Here is a 17,107-nt window from a genome sequence, read left to right as displayed (position 1 = left end):
GTGATGATGCTCCTTGTTTGTTGTGTGGGTGTCTATTTTTGTCAGTTAGGTTGACAGTTGGACAAGATGATCTTTAAGGTCCCTTCCAACCTAGAAGATTCTGTGATTCTGTGATTCTGTGATTTTAGAATAGCATTTAAGAGTTAATTAACTACGGTGTGTTCAAATGTCTGGTTTAAACATGGGAACTGCTGAAATCTATGCATCATCTTCAGTGATGTTGGCAGCTGGAGTGAGGAAATGATGTGTGATGGGGCTTAAAATGATGTGTGATGGGGCTGGGACTGGAGTTAGGAAGGCCTTGCTGTTGCAAAACATTCATTTTCAGCATCTTGTTCATTCTCGCTAGAAGTACAGCTTTTGATGGGCCAGAATTAATATCAAAACTGATTAAAATAGTAATTATTTGATTAATCAGTGAAGAAATAGAGTTCCTTTAAAATCCAGACTCCATTTAATTAACAATAATTTGAGATTTTAGGCTGCATGTAGTTGAATACTAACATTCTCTGACAACTGGCTTTCAAATATGTTAGGTTTCTCTCAGAACTGCCAAACTTTATCCTGCTTATCATATAGTGGCAATCTATGGTAAAAAGCTCCTTGTCACATTGTTCCATGCGCATCAGCTGTTCTCAGCTTCATGTGAACCTTCATCATGATCTAAATTCTATACAGAATCAGGGGAAGGGCAGAAAGGTGGTCTATGAATACAATAATGATGATACAACTTAATCTAAAGTAAATGTAAAGATGTAATCTGTATATTCCTAAAATTGCTTTCATACACACAGAGTCATCTTTTGACATTTTAAAAATATATATTGAAACTTTTGTACATAGAACCTGGCTGGATATGATGGATTTTTCATAGTGCCATCAGTAGCAAAATTAATTGTATTCCCTGTAAACAGAAAAAAACACATTCTGTTTAAGGAATGCATCCAAGATGGAAAGAGAAGATGTATTGTTGGTTTATGCTCATTCAAATCTTTGTCGAAAAGTTAATAAAAATGCAGAACTTAATTTAGTCTTGTTCACAATAATTTAAACAATTAAATATTCCAGTCTCTTTTAAATTAAACTCTTTTACCTTCAGCCCTGTTATTCTTGCATGTTTTACTTTCTAATTAGAAAAATCCAGTAGATATCTCATAGTGAAAGGGTAGTTTTGTTTTCTGATTGGTTTTAATAGTGGACTTGGTGTGGGATAAAGTGCTCTGAAGTTGTAAAAGTTTAATAATATGAGTGAACATGTAATTGAACTACTGTTTCACTAGAACCAGTGGTTATAGCATGAAATTCATACTTACAAATAGTTTAAGAAACGCTGGTTTTGATATGAAAAGGGATGCACAGAGCTCTACTTATTGCACATATTTTGAGCATATGTTCTGCATTATATCACAGAGAGACCTGTTCTTTAATGTTACTTTTTACTCTATTACTTTTCCTATGGTACCAATTATTTTAAGCATGTATGACAGGTAACTGGCATCTTTATAGCTGTGAGGTTGCATCTCAGCAGGTTTTACCAGTAATACTGTGAACGTGAAAATAATAAGTTAAGAATCTTTTCTGTAGCAAAGAATATTATAGATATAGAAAATGTGATAAGCATCCTTTGACAAAAGAAAAACAGTCACTCGTGAGCTGAAGAACATAGTTTCTATGTAATGAATGACATTTTAAGATTAAGATGATGTATATTCTAAGGCTGTCCTTCAAAACAGTTGTTCAAATTTATTGTCAGGAGCTCCAGTGGGTGCGCGTCACAGTTAATAACCAAGTGAATTAACAGCATGTTTAGGCTCTGGAGAGACCACATAGATCTGTACCTGTTGCAATTAAGTGAAAAATACATGCTGGTGTAGAAGGAAGCAAATCTTTATTACTGATCATAAAATGGTTTGGGTTGGGAGGGACCTTTAAAGGCCATCACCCCTGCCTTGGGCAGGGACACCTCCCACCAGACCAGGTTGCTCAAAGCCCCATCCAGCCTGGCCTTGGACACCTCCAGGGATGGGGCAGCCACAGCTTCTCTGGGCAACCTGGGCCATGTCCTCAGCATAATTCCTTCCTTCTATCTTGTCTAAATTTTCCCTCTTTTGGTTTAAAGCCATTAACCCTTGATTATAGTTTTATACCTGTGTATATACACATATATAAATTTATATGTAACTATTTTCTTTAAATTTTATTTTATTTTATTTTTATTTTTTATTTAATTTTTTTTGTAACATGAATTGTACCTGAGTGGATTTAGCTGGACCCAGGACACCTGTTCTCACTGTGCCTCTCCGTTTCAGATAGTTGTTTACATCCAAGGTTCTATGCTCAGTAAAAACACTGTGCTCTGTGGTTCCTCGCATGGCTGGGATTATGGCAGCAGACTATTTCTTACTGCAGTAAGGCCCATTCATTCATACTGTCTGAGGCTGGTGCTGAGAGCCTAACATTATTTATTCCTCGTAGAACTGCAGCTCTTGGCTGTTTCTAATTCATTTGCTACCAAGAACTTTGGATCAATTGTGCCAATGTTCCAACTCAATAAACTAGTAAATAAAAATGCCCTACGTGATCTTTGGCTCAGGACTGTTTCCAGCTGTGCCCAGGGACATGGCTCAAATACAATTTACAAAAGAGCACTATTCACATCAGTGGCCAGGATGCTTCTCTGAGATGATAATAAACATCTAGCCCTATCCATCCTATTCCATATAACTTTTACTGAAATCCTGTGTGGAGGGTCCCATTTCGCAAGAAGGTACTTACCTGCTTAGTTTCTCTGCCATAAATTGTTGTTTTTTAGATAACACCATCAACTTTACCTTACACTGGCCCCTTCTCGATTTACAAACACTTGAGTCCTCATTAGTTCGGGTTCTCAAGAGTCCTCACCAGCAAAGGTGGAGAGAATGTATGTATGGAAAAACTCACTACCCCTTTTTACCATCTCAACACATAACTGAGCAGGAGATGAAGTTCCAGTTCAGTGTCCTGAAACTGAAAACTATTTTTTCTGGTGTGCAAGGTATTCTTCCTCAATTCAAATCACTGTATGGTTTCTCACAGGTGTTAACGTAGCAATATAATCACTCAAGTTTCAAGTTAATAGACCTTTAAAGTTGGTAGTCAAAGAAAAAGGATGAGCTGGATCATTTCAGTGTTTTATCTGGCAGGCAGCAGTAAAGTTTTATGAGCTTTTTTGAGTCACTTTTACATAAAGTAGCATTGATGTTTTACCGTCTCTTCTATTTTGCATTTTTTTTCATGGGATAAAAGGTTCCGACTCAGAAAGTATAATAAATATTCCACCAACTTTGTGTGGGTGGTAAGCAAGAATCCCTATCTCTGGTGGATTGCTAGAAACTGATGCCATTGTCTGACTCCACGTGTCTTGTCCCAGTGAGGATTAGGATTCATGGGAGACCTGCTGCCTCCTGGCCAAGCAGCTGAGGCCAGGAACTGTATCTCTGCCCTGTTGTCTGGACTAGGGTCATCGTATATGATGTTCCATTGCCTTCTTCTAGAAGCTCATTAGGAACAATTAGACAAAATTTTAATTTTTCTTGTGGCAGATGGGCAGTTTACGCGTCCTGATAACAATGACTTCCTTTTCTTACACAGCGGTGCCTTCCACGGTGCTGGGATTCTTGCCCCAGGTCTGTTTGTGCACGAGCTGAACTACTAGAGATTAGCAGTCCCATTTTTCAATTTTAAAATTCCCAATCACGCTCCCTCTGGTGAACGTTTCCCATTAAAACCGGCAGACTGATTAATCAGATCGATTCCCGTGAAACTGAAGAATTCCACATCTGAGCAGCTCAGAAGGAGCCGATCAGGGATGAGCCTCCATTGCTATTTGCTGGACTTTTAACTGGCTGCTATTTTCAGTTTTCCTTCCAAAGTTTCCAAGGGCAGTACTCTTTGATCATGCTCCAGTAAATGAAGATCAGAGCATCAAAGGAAGTTAAATGTGTTGGCAGTTGAGTGTCACCGAGCTTGACTTTCAAGTGTGCAATGCTAGGAATATATTCAGAAATATGAGTTAAGTGAATCAGAACAGTTAGACACTTAAGAAATGGAAACATGAAGGGAAGAATTTTGAGCACGGGGTCACCTAAATCTAGAAATAGGAAATATCGAAGAGAGCAGAGTTATAAGAATTCCTGCTTTTTCTTGAATATAAATATCTATTATTGTCAGGTGTGAAGTCATTGCTTAGAACTCATTAGCCCACCCTCCAGAGATTAAATTCCTGAAACTGATTAATGAGTATAGAAAATACGAGGATGAAATTGAAGACTGTTACCGTAGATCTTTACACATTAACATTTCAGGTTTGCTTTCAAGCTCCTTTGCTGTCTGGGGTTGAGAATTCCTGAAGCGGGCTCTGTTCTGATCTCTGGTGCAGACACTCTGACGACACAAATAGGAATGCTCAGGCACTCAGTTGGGAAATTGGGAATAAGTCTGTTTGGTTTGTATTTGGGTATTGAGGTGCTCAAATGGTGTGAATCAGTGATTTGGTAACTGGTTACCATGCGTTAGAGCATTTTTAATATTGAGCCTTAGGTTTTTCGGTACCTTGTCCCCATATTGTTATAATTATGTTTTAGTGTTTAAGCATCTTTCATGTTTATATTGATTGTACAGTCAAGCTATGTATTCATTTTTATATGTCTGCACATATATATATAAGAAAGGTTTTCATTTACAATCCAGGGCATAAACTTAGGGGTACATTTGTTGTGTCTCAGTATCATTTTTATATGTCTGCACATATATATATATATAAAAGAAAGGTTTTTATTTACAATCCAGGGCATAAACTGAGGGATACATTTGTTGTGTCTCAGTGCCATGTGGGAGAGTTTGCATTGACTTTTATTTCCCAGTTTTGTATTTACAGATACTGTAGGAAATGGCTTTCATGGTTCAGGTAGAACCAATATCCACCCAGCTTCTCAGGCTGTAGAGCCAATCAGTGTTACGATCTAATATAGCATGCAGTCTGGTTTCCATGAAACCTAAAAATAGGATGCTTATCGTGTTTCTTAGTCTCTGCCTCTCAGAAGTTTGAAGGCAATATTAGGAATGACTTTGCTGGTTGTTGTGGACCAACCCTGGTAGGACCCCTAGCCCCACACAGCCACTCCCTCCCTGCCCTCAAGTGAGAGGGGAAAGAGAATCAGAACAGTAAAAGTGAGAAGACTCATGGGTTGAGATAAAGGCAGTTTAATAGGTAAAGAAGAAATTGTGTGCACAAGCAAAGCTAAGTAAGGAATTCATTCACTGCTTCCCATCAGCAGGGAGATGTTTAGCCAGGAAAACGGGATGTCATCGTGTTTAACAGTTGTTGTAGAAGACCATAACTCTGTAGAAGTTGGTGTAGAAACACCATAACTCTGAACATCCTCCGCTCCTTCCCCCAGCTTTTGTTGCTGAGCAGAACCTCCTGTGGCATGGGACATCCCTTCGGTCAGCTGTCCTCTCCAAACTCCTTTTACATAAAGTAGCATTGATGTTTTACCGTCTCTTCTATTTTGCATTTTTTTTCATGGGATAAAAGGTTCCGACTCAGAAAGTATAATAAATATTCCACCAACTTTGTGTGGGTGGTAAGCAAGAATCCCTATCTCTGGTGGATTGCTAGAAACTGATGCCATTGTCTGACTCCACGTGTCTTGTCCCAGTGAGGATTAGGATTCATGGGAGACCTGCTGCCTCCTGGCCAAGCAGCTGAGGCCAGGAACTGTATCTCTGCCCTGTTGTCTGGACTAGGGTCATCGTATATGATGTTCCATTGCCTTCTTCTAGAAGCTCATTAGGAACAATTAGACAAAATTTTAATTTTTCTTGTGGCAGATGGGCAGTTTACGCGTCCTGATAACAATGACTTCCTTTTCTTACACAGCGGTGCCTTCCACGGTGCTGGGATTCTTGCCCCAGGTCTGTTTGTGCACGAGCTGAACTACTAGAGATTAGCAGTCCCATTTTTCAATTTTAAAATTCCCAATCACACTCCCTCTGGTGAACGTTTCCCATTAAAACCGGCAGACTGATTAATCAGATCGATTCCCGTGAAACTGAAGAATTCCACATCTGAGCAGCTCAGAAGGAGCCGATCAGGGATGAGCCTCCATTGCTATTTGCTGGACTTTTAACTGGCTGCTATTTTCAGTTTTCCTTCCAAAGTTTCCAAGGGCAGTACTCTTTGATCATGCTCCAGTAAATGAAGATCAGAGCATCAAAGGAAGTTAAATGTGTTGGCAGTTGAGTGTCACCGAGCTTGACTTTCAAGTGTGCAATGCTAGGAATATATTCAGAAATATGAGTTAAGTGAATCAGAACAGTTAGACACTTAAGAAATGGAAACATGAAGGGAAGAATTTTGAGCACGGGGTCACCTAAATCTAGAAATAGGAAATATCGAAGAGAGCAGAGTTATAAGAATTCCTGCTTTTTCTTGAATATAAATATCTATTATTGTCAGGTGTGAAGTCATTGCTTAGAACTCATTAGCCCACCCTCCAGAGATTAAATTCCTGAAACTGATTAATGAGTATAGAAAATACAAGGATGAAATTGAAGACTGTTGCCGTAGATCTTTACACATTAACATTTCAGGTTTGCTTTCAAGCTCCTTTGCTGTCTGGGGTTGAGAATTCCTGAAGCGGGCTCTGTTCTGATCTCTGGTGCAGATACTCTGACGACACAAATAGGAATGCTCAGGCACTCAGTTGGGAAATTGGGAATAAGTCTGTTTGGTTTGTATTTGGGTATTGAGGTGCTCAAATGGTGTGAATCAGTGATTTGGTAACTGGTTACCATGCGTTAGAGCATTTTTAATATTGAGCCTTAGGTTTTTCGGTACCTTGTCCCCATATTGTTATAATTATGTTTTAGTGTTTAAGCATCTTTCATGTTTATATTGATTGTACAGTCAAGCTATGTATCCATTTTTATATGTCTGCACATATATATATAAGAAAGGTTTTCATTTACAATCCAGGGCATAAACTTAGGGGTACATTTGTTGTGTCTCAGTACCATGTGGGAGAGTTTGCATTGACTTTTATTTCCCAGTTTTGTATTTACAGATACTGTAGGAAATGGCTTTCATGGTTCAGGTAGAACCAATATCCACCCAGCTTCTCAGGCTGTAGAGCCAATCAGTGTTACGATCTAATATAGCATGCAGTCTGGTTTCCATGAAACCTAAAAATAGGATGCTTATCGTGTTTCTTAGTCTCTGCCTCTCAGAAGTTTGAAGGCAATATTAGGAATGACTTTGCTGGTTGTTGTGGACCAACCCTGGTAGGACCCCTAGCCCCACACAGCCACTCCCTCCCTGCCCTCAAGTGAGAGGGGAAAGAGAATCAGAACAGTAAAAGTGAGAAGACTCATGGGTTGAGATAAAGGCAGTTTAATAGGTAAAGAAGAAATTGTGTGCACAAGCAAAGCTAAGTAAGGAATTCATTCACTGCTTCCCATCAGCAGGGAGATGTTTAGCCAGGAAAACGGGATGTCATCGTGTTTAACAGTTGTTGTAGAAGACCATAACTCTGTAGAAGTTGGTGTAGAAACACCATAACTCTGAACATCCTCCGCTCCTTCCCCCAGCTTTTGTTGCTGAGCAGAACCTCCTGTGGCATGGGACATCCCTTCGGTCAGCTGTCCTCTCCAAACTCCTTGTGCACCCCCAGCCTCCTCGCTGGTGGGGCAGTGTGAGGAGCAGGAAATGTCTTGATGCTGTGTAAGACCTGCTCAGCAAGAGCTAAAACATCCCGGTATGATCAACACTGGTTTGGTCACAAATCCAAAGCGTAGCACCAAAACAGCTGCTATGAAGAAAATTATCCCAGCAAAAACCATTGTTTTTATGATATTGATACCCCGTCTTCTGATTCTTTGATCAGTCAGTCCAACACCTGCCTTTTTAAAAAGAAAAAAAATCCCAGAAAATGCTGAGCTTTTGCTTTTCACCTTTTTTGTCTGAAATAAAAAAAAAAAAATTACTAGTGAAATGCTCCTCCACGCTACATTTTTAAATTGCACAGTGAAATCTAAGCATTTTGTCATGGGAGAAAGTATTTGCATAACTATAGGAAGTGCACATTTTTTTTTACATTTGATCAATCAGCATAAATTGTTATCCCTTGCAAAATCACAGCATTATTAAAGGCTCAGAGGAAAATCAAGTAGACTGTTTAGATTCTTGTTTGAAGATGAGTTCTAGAAGCAAAACATTCATTATGCAGTTCAAGATATATTGTACTTTTTTTTTTCTTCCCTTTTTGGCAGACAGTACAATGTGAACATAATTGGAATATAAGAAAGATAAGAATGAAACTTGATTTTCAGATACTGTTGTTATTGGCAAGGGCTTTAGTCCATGTATCAATTTAATTTATTAATGCTCAGTTTTTATATGTGAAATAATCCCAAATTCCTGATTATTAAAGCAGAAAATCATTTTATAGTTAACTTCAGAACACTGTAAGCTTGTAATACTTATGAAAAATACCATCTGAAAATAGCTCTTTGTATATATTCTAAGTGCCATTAGGCTTATTTTTCTTTAAAAAATAATCATTATCTTTGCCATATGTTTTATGTTTATTACTGTTGAATATGTTGGCTTTGCAAAGCTATGGCAGGGGGATTTATAATATATTTGCTGGTGCATACATCAACAAAATTGCTAAGTTGCAATTGAAAATTCATATAATCTGTGCTAAAGCCAGAAAGACCTTTCTCTTAAAACGTATTTTAAATTCTCGGGACACATGATCAGTTTTCCCCAGTAGCAGAAAGGAAAGAGCCTTTTCATGTGTGACCTGAAGGAACCCAATGTGACAGCAAATGAGGTGCAATGAACATGGATCTCCAAAATGCCACTTTTACATTTAGTATTCAACATACAATCAACACTTCCATATGGTTCAAACAAATAATACTGCATTTTACAGTGTAGTAACATGTCAGTCCAGCAGCAGCTATAATAAATATTTTATTACAGATAATCTGCATCTCATTTAGACTTTAGGAAAGATACATGGTTTATGAGCACATTGTACATCAAAATGTAAAGAAGAAACAATGATACAGGAAAGAAATTGCCGTCTAATGTTTTGATTTTTGAAGTTACTGTGGCATTTTGCAATAATAATTAAACATTTAAAAAATGAAAACATGTTTGATGACCAAACTCTTTGTAATATACTGTCATTGCAGATTCCTGGATGGTTGGAGACCCACCAGCATAAGCCACATAGAAAGTTAAAGGTAAGATGAAGCCTCCTACAGCCTCAAGATCTGGTAGGACCTTTATATTACATTTTTAAATGACACACAGTTGTCCAACTGAAAGAATAGAGCAAACTACAGAATTACAATAGGCCAGTATGCGCTCGGTATACAATGTTCTACTGACTTCCTTGTTATCAGTAATTTATACTGCTGTATCTAATTTACTGTTGTTGAAATAACAGTGTGGGTCAAAATATAAAATAGGATAAATTAATGTAGCGCTAACTTTAACAGATGTAAATATTTTGTCCAAGAAGGAAAATCCAGGGTGATAAATTCTCTGCCTTGTTACCAGACTTATCATGAATAGAACATAATTGAATAAATAATGAAATTCTCAAAATGATCTCTCTTGTGAGAGTTCTCAAGCTTCCACAAGAAGCTACTGTTGCCTACGTGTGCCATATTGTGATGTTTTTTAATGATGCCCCGCTTTAGAATAATCATTTGCAAACGTCGTGTGTAGCCCTGACCTCAGCTCAGCTGAAAGCAGATGAGGAACCAGGGCTCTGAAGTGGCAGCTCTTGGTGCCCACTCAGGAGTAGTGTTTGTTTGTGTTTGGCGGTGATTTGTCTGTGAGCAAACCTTAATCTGCCTGATCAGTCCCTTCATAGCAACTCTACTGAACTGAACAAGTACCTGGTTGGGGTAATTTTATTTTCCCTTTGGTTTTAGTTCAGCGATTTTTCTCAATGGTAGCCAAAGTCAAGTAATTTAAAGCCTGTGAACCTCACAAAAAGGGTTCATTTAAAACCATATTCTGCGTCTTGTGACACCAAATGGAAAGTGTGTTCTTCTATATGACTATAAAAGATTTTAGAACAGCGATCAGATACGTGTTCTGCTCATTAATGTTTGTACAGTATCTTGCCTTAAAAGAGCTACAGTTTTCCTAGAGCAAGTGATTCAGAATTCGACTACACTCTTCAAGTTTAATGGGTTGAGCTCTTTGAGTTCCCCTACCTCCTCCTGATTGATGGTTTGTTTCTTCTTTTAATACAAAATTCAGTAAAATTTCCCACAGTGAAAAGGGCCTTTTAATTATAAAACACCAGCGTGTGGGAATGATTCAATTTACACATCAGAAAAGTTCAGTTACTTGACCATAATTTATTTTTTTGTGCTGATCATTTACAGACCACAGATTCTTCTCCCTCCCCCCCATCCTCACTTGCTCTCTCTCCCTGTAAAAGAATAAAAATCTCAACAACCTGGAAAAGGCTTTAGATATTGTATCACTTAGTCACCAGAACTAGAGTCTTCATTATTGGACTTTTTTTACCAGCTTTTATCCCTCTCTCATTTCCTAGTTATGTTGTCATATTTAATTTAAATGTGTTCTGTGATTGCTGAGTAATACAGGGGTTTTTTCTTGAATCTGGCAAAGGGATGGTGTAAGTAAGGAGGGGTGGGGGTATCTCACTCATGGAAATGTGAATGTAAGGGGTATTTCCTAAAAGAGATATTTGCAATTCTAGTACTGCATATAACGCAACTGACCACTTTGAATTTTAAAATGGCTTTTTAACTTGTCTCTCTCTGTACTTTAACTTGTCTCCTGCAGGGGATAATAAAACTCTATATTTAATTTTTTTTTTCTTTTTATCTTTTTTTTTTTTAAGAAGTAATTAATTAATACTGAAACAAAGGTCTGGAAGGAGTGGAAAATTTCCATGTACTTCTTCTATGCAGTATTAGTCTTATTGTTTGGTTTTCAGAACATAACTTTGGACTTGTGTTGGTAGGTAGAGCAGCTTTTAATGACAAAGCTTTGTAGATTCTGGATGTGAGCTTGGTTTTGGTTTTAATCAAATGGGGTTTGTAACTGTGAACTATTAGATTGTATTATTGTCATTTTTGAATTTAAAAAGTACCTGTAGGGAATTATAGGTATATTTCATTTATTCTAGGTTGTACGTGTAAATTTGATATTTATTGGTTGGCTATTTGTTGCAACACACATACAAAGGCAATGTCTATGCTATTGAAGTACACGGTTGCTGCTTCTTTGCTTTTTTAGCATATAATTCAGTCTGGTTTGCACTCTGGAAGGGGTATATAAATGCTGTTCTACTAAAACATGGCAAACTTGGGGAAGGGGTCAGTTCTTCGAATTCTTTTCAGCTGTTTGAAAGGTGGTCCCCCTGTACCCTGAACCAAGCATTTAAACTAAAATAGCTAACATGAATGTGTGTTTTATAGTGTCCCTACGAGATATAAACTGAAAGGCTGTTTTTGTAGTATCTGTACCTGCTGCTGTTTGGGTCTGCTTTTATGTAGAAACACAGATGTATCCCTGGATAAGACTTATGAGCTGAAACTAGCGCGTGCTTGTAAAACTAACCAAAGTAAGATGTTCTCTTCCATTGCCCATTTAGCCAATGCAGGCTAAGGGAGGCCAGTAATTCTACCAGTTTGATTGTACAAATTTAAATTTCCACTACTGCAGCTTTCTCTAGTTCACCCGTACCTTACTCTAATCCTTCTAAGTAAAGGGAACAATTTGGAGCACAAAGGGAGGGCAACAATTGAGATCAATTAATACAGTAACAGGTCTCTCCATTTCTTATTAATGTTCATACAGGCGTACTTCTTAAGACTAAATTACACCCAGCATTTATTTCCAGAAGCTAACTTTAAAAATTCTTTATGATCTGTGAATAAGAACAGACTTTTATATCTTCCATGTTGTGCAAAGTGTTGATCATGTGCTCACGTACATGATCTCAGAAATGTTCATATGGAAAATGGATTGTATTTTTCTTACACAAAACTAGCATCAGATATATACAGTTATTCCATGTTATGGTTTTTGTTGTTTTTTTTTTTATTAATGCAATCAGTTAATTGAACTCCTCTGTCCTTCTACACCTGAAGCCATGAATGGGCAGTGTTTTCAAATGGCTCCCAAGGCTGATAGCCTATTTCAACTTTGTGTGTCCTTGGAAGACATGACCAACCAGCCAGTTTTCCTGCTGCAGGGGCAATAGGAGTCCCACAATGCATCTGGTTATTCTTGGTTGTTTTTTTTTATTCCCCATAATGATTTCCAGGTCTGTTTCATTTACCAAGTCAGTCCTGTAGCATTGTTCTCAGTAGGTCTGTGTTCCTATAGTTGTCAACATTTCTCAGCCGTGTAAGTCCTCAGTAGATCTCAAGTATAGCTATAAAAAACCCAAATGATCCTGGTGTCAAGAGGGTCTCTATTGAAAGCTATTTTTAGATACTTTTAAATCCCTATTTTGGTGGTAGATGAAAGTATTTCCTCACAATTTTTATCATTACCTTTTTTTTTATGATCATTTATTTTCAACTTCTGCGGCTTAAATGCTAGCATTTTGCTTCAATTTGTATTCATGACAGTCAAATGGTCTTGTACATGGTGTTAAAGGTTGGTATTTTAGTAGAGGTTTCTGTATTTAATAGCTGTCCTGATGATACAGTTTTGTGGCAGAAGTTATTACTGTCTCAACTTTTATTGCTTTTTTCTTTTGCTTTCGTGACAATGTATATAAGTGTTGAGTGTCAGTAAGACTGCAATGTTCTCACCCCAATATGAAGAGCTTATGGCTTCCACTGTGTTGTCTATATTTTTGGAACATCCGTAGAATTTTTCATTTAGTAGATAGGGATTACAACGACTTCGCCTCTCCTCTTATTTATCTCCACTTATTTATTTTGGTTTTGGTTTTAAGTTATGCATCTCTATGGTCACTGTTTACATACTGGTATGATTTCTCCACATTACTATCAAATCTTTTTCAGGCTACCTATATTTGTGAGCTGTAGACAGGCATGCCAGTGGAAATAGTTTTACAAGTTGTCCTCAATAGAATAAAAAGGTATCATGATCATTGAACTTTAGTCTTCTCACAGCAATCAGTCAGTTATGGAGACCCACCTTATTGGATGGATGTTTTTATATTTGCAGACACCTCTAGCATCTTTAAACAAAATTGCACTGTTTGGCATATTAGCTGCAAATCTGAGAAATGATTTCTCAAAAATAAATACCTAAGTCAGCAGTAGGCAGTGGCAAAGATGGGTTTAGTATCTCCTCTGCCATGAAAGCTGAGGTCCCCGTCGGATGTCCTGAGCTGCAAATCAAGTTATCCCGGGAGTCATAAGCTTGAATTCGTTGACTTAATTGCCTTTCTGTACAGAAGACTTCTCACTCTTTCCATTCAAAATCCAAGGATAAGGGTTGGTGGTGCTAGTTCCTGTCTTTAGAAAATGGTTTCCTTGAAAGTGGAAAAACTTCTGCTTTGAGGCCTTCTCAAAACCACGTATCTCACTTCTGAGCAGTAACCCTGAAGACCAGCCACAAAATGGCATAAGGAGGAAAGATCACTGTTTGTCCTAGTGCTTTGTGTAAATAGTTATGGATGGATGGATTAGGGCCAGGATTCTTTTCTCCTAGGAAAATTCCATAATTTTCTGCTGTGTTTATCAGGGGAAATTTCTCTGTCTCTAATGTTCTTAGTCATCAGGAATTCGGTGTACCCCAGGTGTACAGCCCTTGTTAAAATCCTCTCCTTGAGATGTATTAATTTATGAGTGCAACCTCTCAAGCCAATGAAGACAGTAAAGCTGTTAATTTTCAGTCTGTTATCATCACAATCAACATCATTCTTTTAATCAGAAGTGGCCAGAGCTGTTTGATCAGTAATGAGCTCAATTTTGTCAGACTGTTAAGCAGTTCCTGAGCATTTCTAACTTAACCTGTTTAACAGCAGAATCAAGTGAAGAGATGCCTCCTTTCTAAAGCTCAGGTGGCCTCAGGTGGACTGCTAAAATACATTCTTGTTCTGCCACACGAGCAAGATCCTGAACTTCTTGGGATTCCAGCAGAAAGTGAAGTTAGCCCGTACTCTTGAGCCTCAGCACAACCTGCTGGCATAGCCATAAGCAAGAGACAGAAACTGTAGAGTTTCTGCTCCATTTCACCTGGACAGGGCTGACCTAATGCATACAGGTCAGCAATGACTCAGTGTGAAGTGTTCAGGGAAATACATATGTGTGTATATATATATATGTTGTAGACATGGTGCTTATGGACATGGTTTAGTGGTGGACTTGGCAGTGTTAAGTTTAGTGGTTGGACTTGATGATCTTAAGGGTCTTTTCCAGCTTAAATGATTCTGTGATTCTATAATATTTTTATTTTTATTATTTTCAATCTGAAAACATGAAAATTTACCTTTGTCCTTGGGGTCCATTTCCATCTTTATTGGTAGCATCTTCTTTGAAGCATTTGCAGAGATAACAGGCAAAATCATGGATTCCCTTTCAGAGAACGGAACAATGGGAAAAACACTGTGCCTGGGGAGGTGTTACATTGGTAGAATCTGGGAGTTTCAGGACCCTTTTTTCTTTTAGGACCCTTTACCACTTGGCAAAACCTACTTTGAGTTCTACAGCTTGCTGACGTTAACAGAGATGCTGGTCAATCCAAGATCAGAGAGTAAATCTCCCAGCTCATAAATTCTAGAAAGTACTATCATTGCTGGTCTCTAAAAAATTTTATACTAACTGGATAGTAGAACGGTAATATTTTACTTTCTATGTAAAAAACAAAGTTCTTTTTTCAGGAAAAATGTTAACAATGAAATAGAACTTGGGTTTTGTCAGATATTACGTAAACAGCTGAACTAATTGGGAGTATGGGTGTTTTGAGTAGTGCATTAGATAAAAAAGAGCAGGGACTTTTCTTTTAATAAGTCTCGGGGGGTTTTTTCTTTTTTTTTTTTTCATTTTGTTTTGGCATCCTGTTTATCACTTGCATGCCAAAAAAAAAAGGAAAAAAATGCAAAAATTTTGTTGATTTCCTAAGCAAAATGTTCAATAATGTTGACAGCATCCTTTTGCAGCATGGTAATAATACGCCTAGAAGTAGTCCAGCTGATGCTTTGAGTTGCCACAAGTATTGCAGCCCAATTTTTTTAAGATGCTCAATTATTTTTGAGCCACCGAACTATTGTTTCAAAAAGCATTTTGTTACTTCCCTTCAAAAGGCTAAAAACCCTTTCTTGTGGTTTGTTACGGTTCTTTGAACTACTTTTTAAGGCTAATTTGTGATAGATTTTGTACTGTGATTTTTATATTTAGTCTACTGAATCCATCTAACCTGAATAGCCCGAGGGAGATAAGTCAGGAAGAATAGAAATCAAGAAAACCTGAAGCTGGTACTTTGTGCTGAACCAGAAGCCAGTATGACTCAATTTGTCAGTGAGAATTTTTGCTGAAAAAAACAAAGAACTTGATTTCTTTTTTTTTCCAGCATTCTGCCTTTGTGTTTAAATAATGCAATTTCTGCATGCTTTGTGTAAAATAAGAAAAAAAAAAAAAAGAGTTTTTGTGGGTTTGAGGTAGGGTTTAACCATCTCTAGAGGAAGGGGTGGGGTTTCCTGAAGCTGAGGTTTGACCTCCAGATCTACTCTGATGGGATTTCAAAGAGGTTTAAGAGACATTTCCTCCAGTGAACAGGGATAGAAAGGGACATTTTCATGCATGCTGGACCTCTGAATTGATGGCAAACTGGTCTCAGGTTCAGTTTCCATCCATGTCGTTTTCTCCAGCATCTGATACATATCGGGAAGAGGTTCTGTGCTGGCTCAGAACGCTTAAGGATACTCTACAAATTATGCTGTTCACAAAACTTATTTTAACATTATAGTAAGACAGGCAGAAAGGTGGATGGAAGCTTTATGGGTGTCAGCAAGATGGTCATTGACCTGACTGTCTTTTAATGGGCAAAAAAAGGTCCTCAAAACAAGGACAGATTGTTTGAGTGACACAAGTCAATGAAGCAGGTGCAACTCTTTAGAAAATAGGGAACTGCTTGGTTATACACAGACTGCCAAGAATTGTTTCGTGGTATATAAATGAATAGTGAGTGCCAAACTCCAGATGTAGAAAAGAGACCTAAGATACAGGCTCCACATTAAAATTTTATTCACTTGATAATAGCTGTTTCAAAGACTAAAAAAACTATAAAAATATATGTTTCACCTACTCGTTATCAATCACATGGGTAATACTCTTTAAATAAAAGTAGGGATCCTTAACAGGGTGGTACAGGAATTTGGGAAAGTCTCCAAAAATTGCAGCTCCAGTACATGTGAAGCTGGATGTGAGGCCTGAGATGTACCATGCATGGTTCAATCCCAATTTTTATTTTTTTTCCAGCGGGACTTTGATATGTACTATTTCACATCTCTTTTTTTCAGCAACCATGTTTACTGTTAAAAAATAAATGCCAAAAAGTGAAGGATTATATTCCTCTAATCTGCTTGCAACAGTTGACAAAGGTAGTTATGATTTAGTAACTGAGACTGGACCTGATGTTAGAGCCAATGCAAAACTTCATTCCACAAATATCTAAAAGATATGGTAATTGTGCCTAAGTCCAGGAGCTCCAGGTGTGATTTGGAGACTTCACAAGTATTTCTGTTACTCTGTACGTACCTATCATGTGGAAAAAAAGGCCTAATCTCAGCTGTAAATGCTGAGAATTGCATGTCATTTCCTTTCGGGCAATAAATGCTCTTTTGTCTATCTAGATTTTGTTATATGTTTTGCACAATAATTCCTAACAGTGCTGTGCTATGTCATTAAAATATCAAAATCTAATAAGTCAGCTGGCAATAAATGTGAAAAAATAGAAATCCCTAGCAAAGATTAGTGATATCTAAAAGTGGTTTATGGGTCCTAGTGGGATTCCTCCTTTTTTAACAACAAAGTGCAGAGTGAAAGAATATGCACAGCTTACGTTGTCTTCCTATTTCTT

At 37.7% G+C, this 17,107-nt stretch overlaps 1 protein-coding gene across 1 annotated transcript in view; it reads left to right on the top strand.

The window, feature by feature from the left end:
* TENM3 (teneurin transmembrane protein 3) overlaps positions 1–17,107 on the top strand; it is a 1,441,984-nt gene that overhangs the window by 921,452 nt on the left and 503,425 nt on the right. Inside the window, exon 9 of the mRNA XM_014945587.1 lies at positions 9,244–9,294. The gene's annotated coding sequence lies outside the window, so the exon portion shown is untranslated. The remainder of the gene's footprint in view (positions 1–9,243; positions 9,295–17,107) is intronic.

Source organism: Calidris pugnax, unplaced genomic scaffold, assembly GCF_001431845.1.
Source record: "Calidris pugnax isolate Ruff unplaced genomic scaffold, ASM143184v1 scaffold58, whole genome shotgun sequence".
NCBI classification, from domain to species: domain Eukaryota; kingdom Metazoa; phylum Chordata; class Aves; order Charadriiformes; family Scolopacidae; genus Calidris; species Calidris pugnax.
This window is presented reverse-complemented; position numbering and strand designations above follow the sequence as displayed.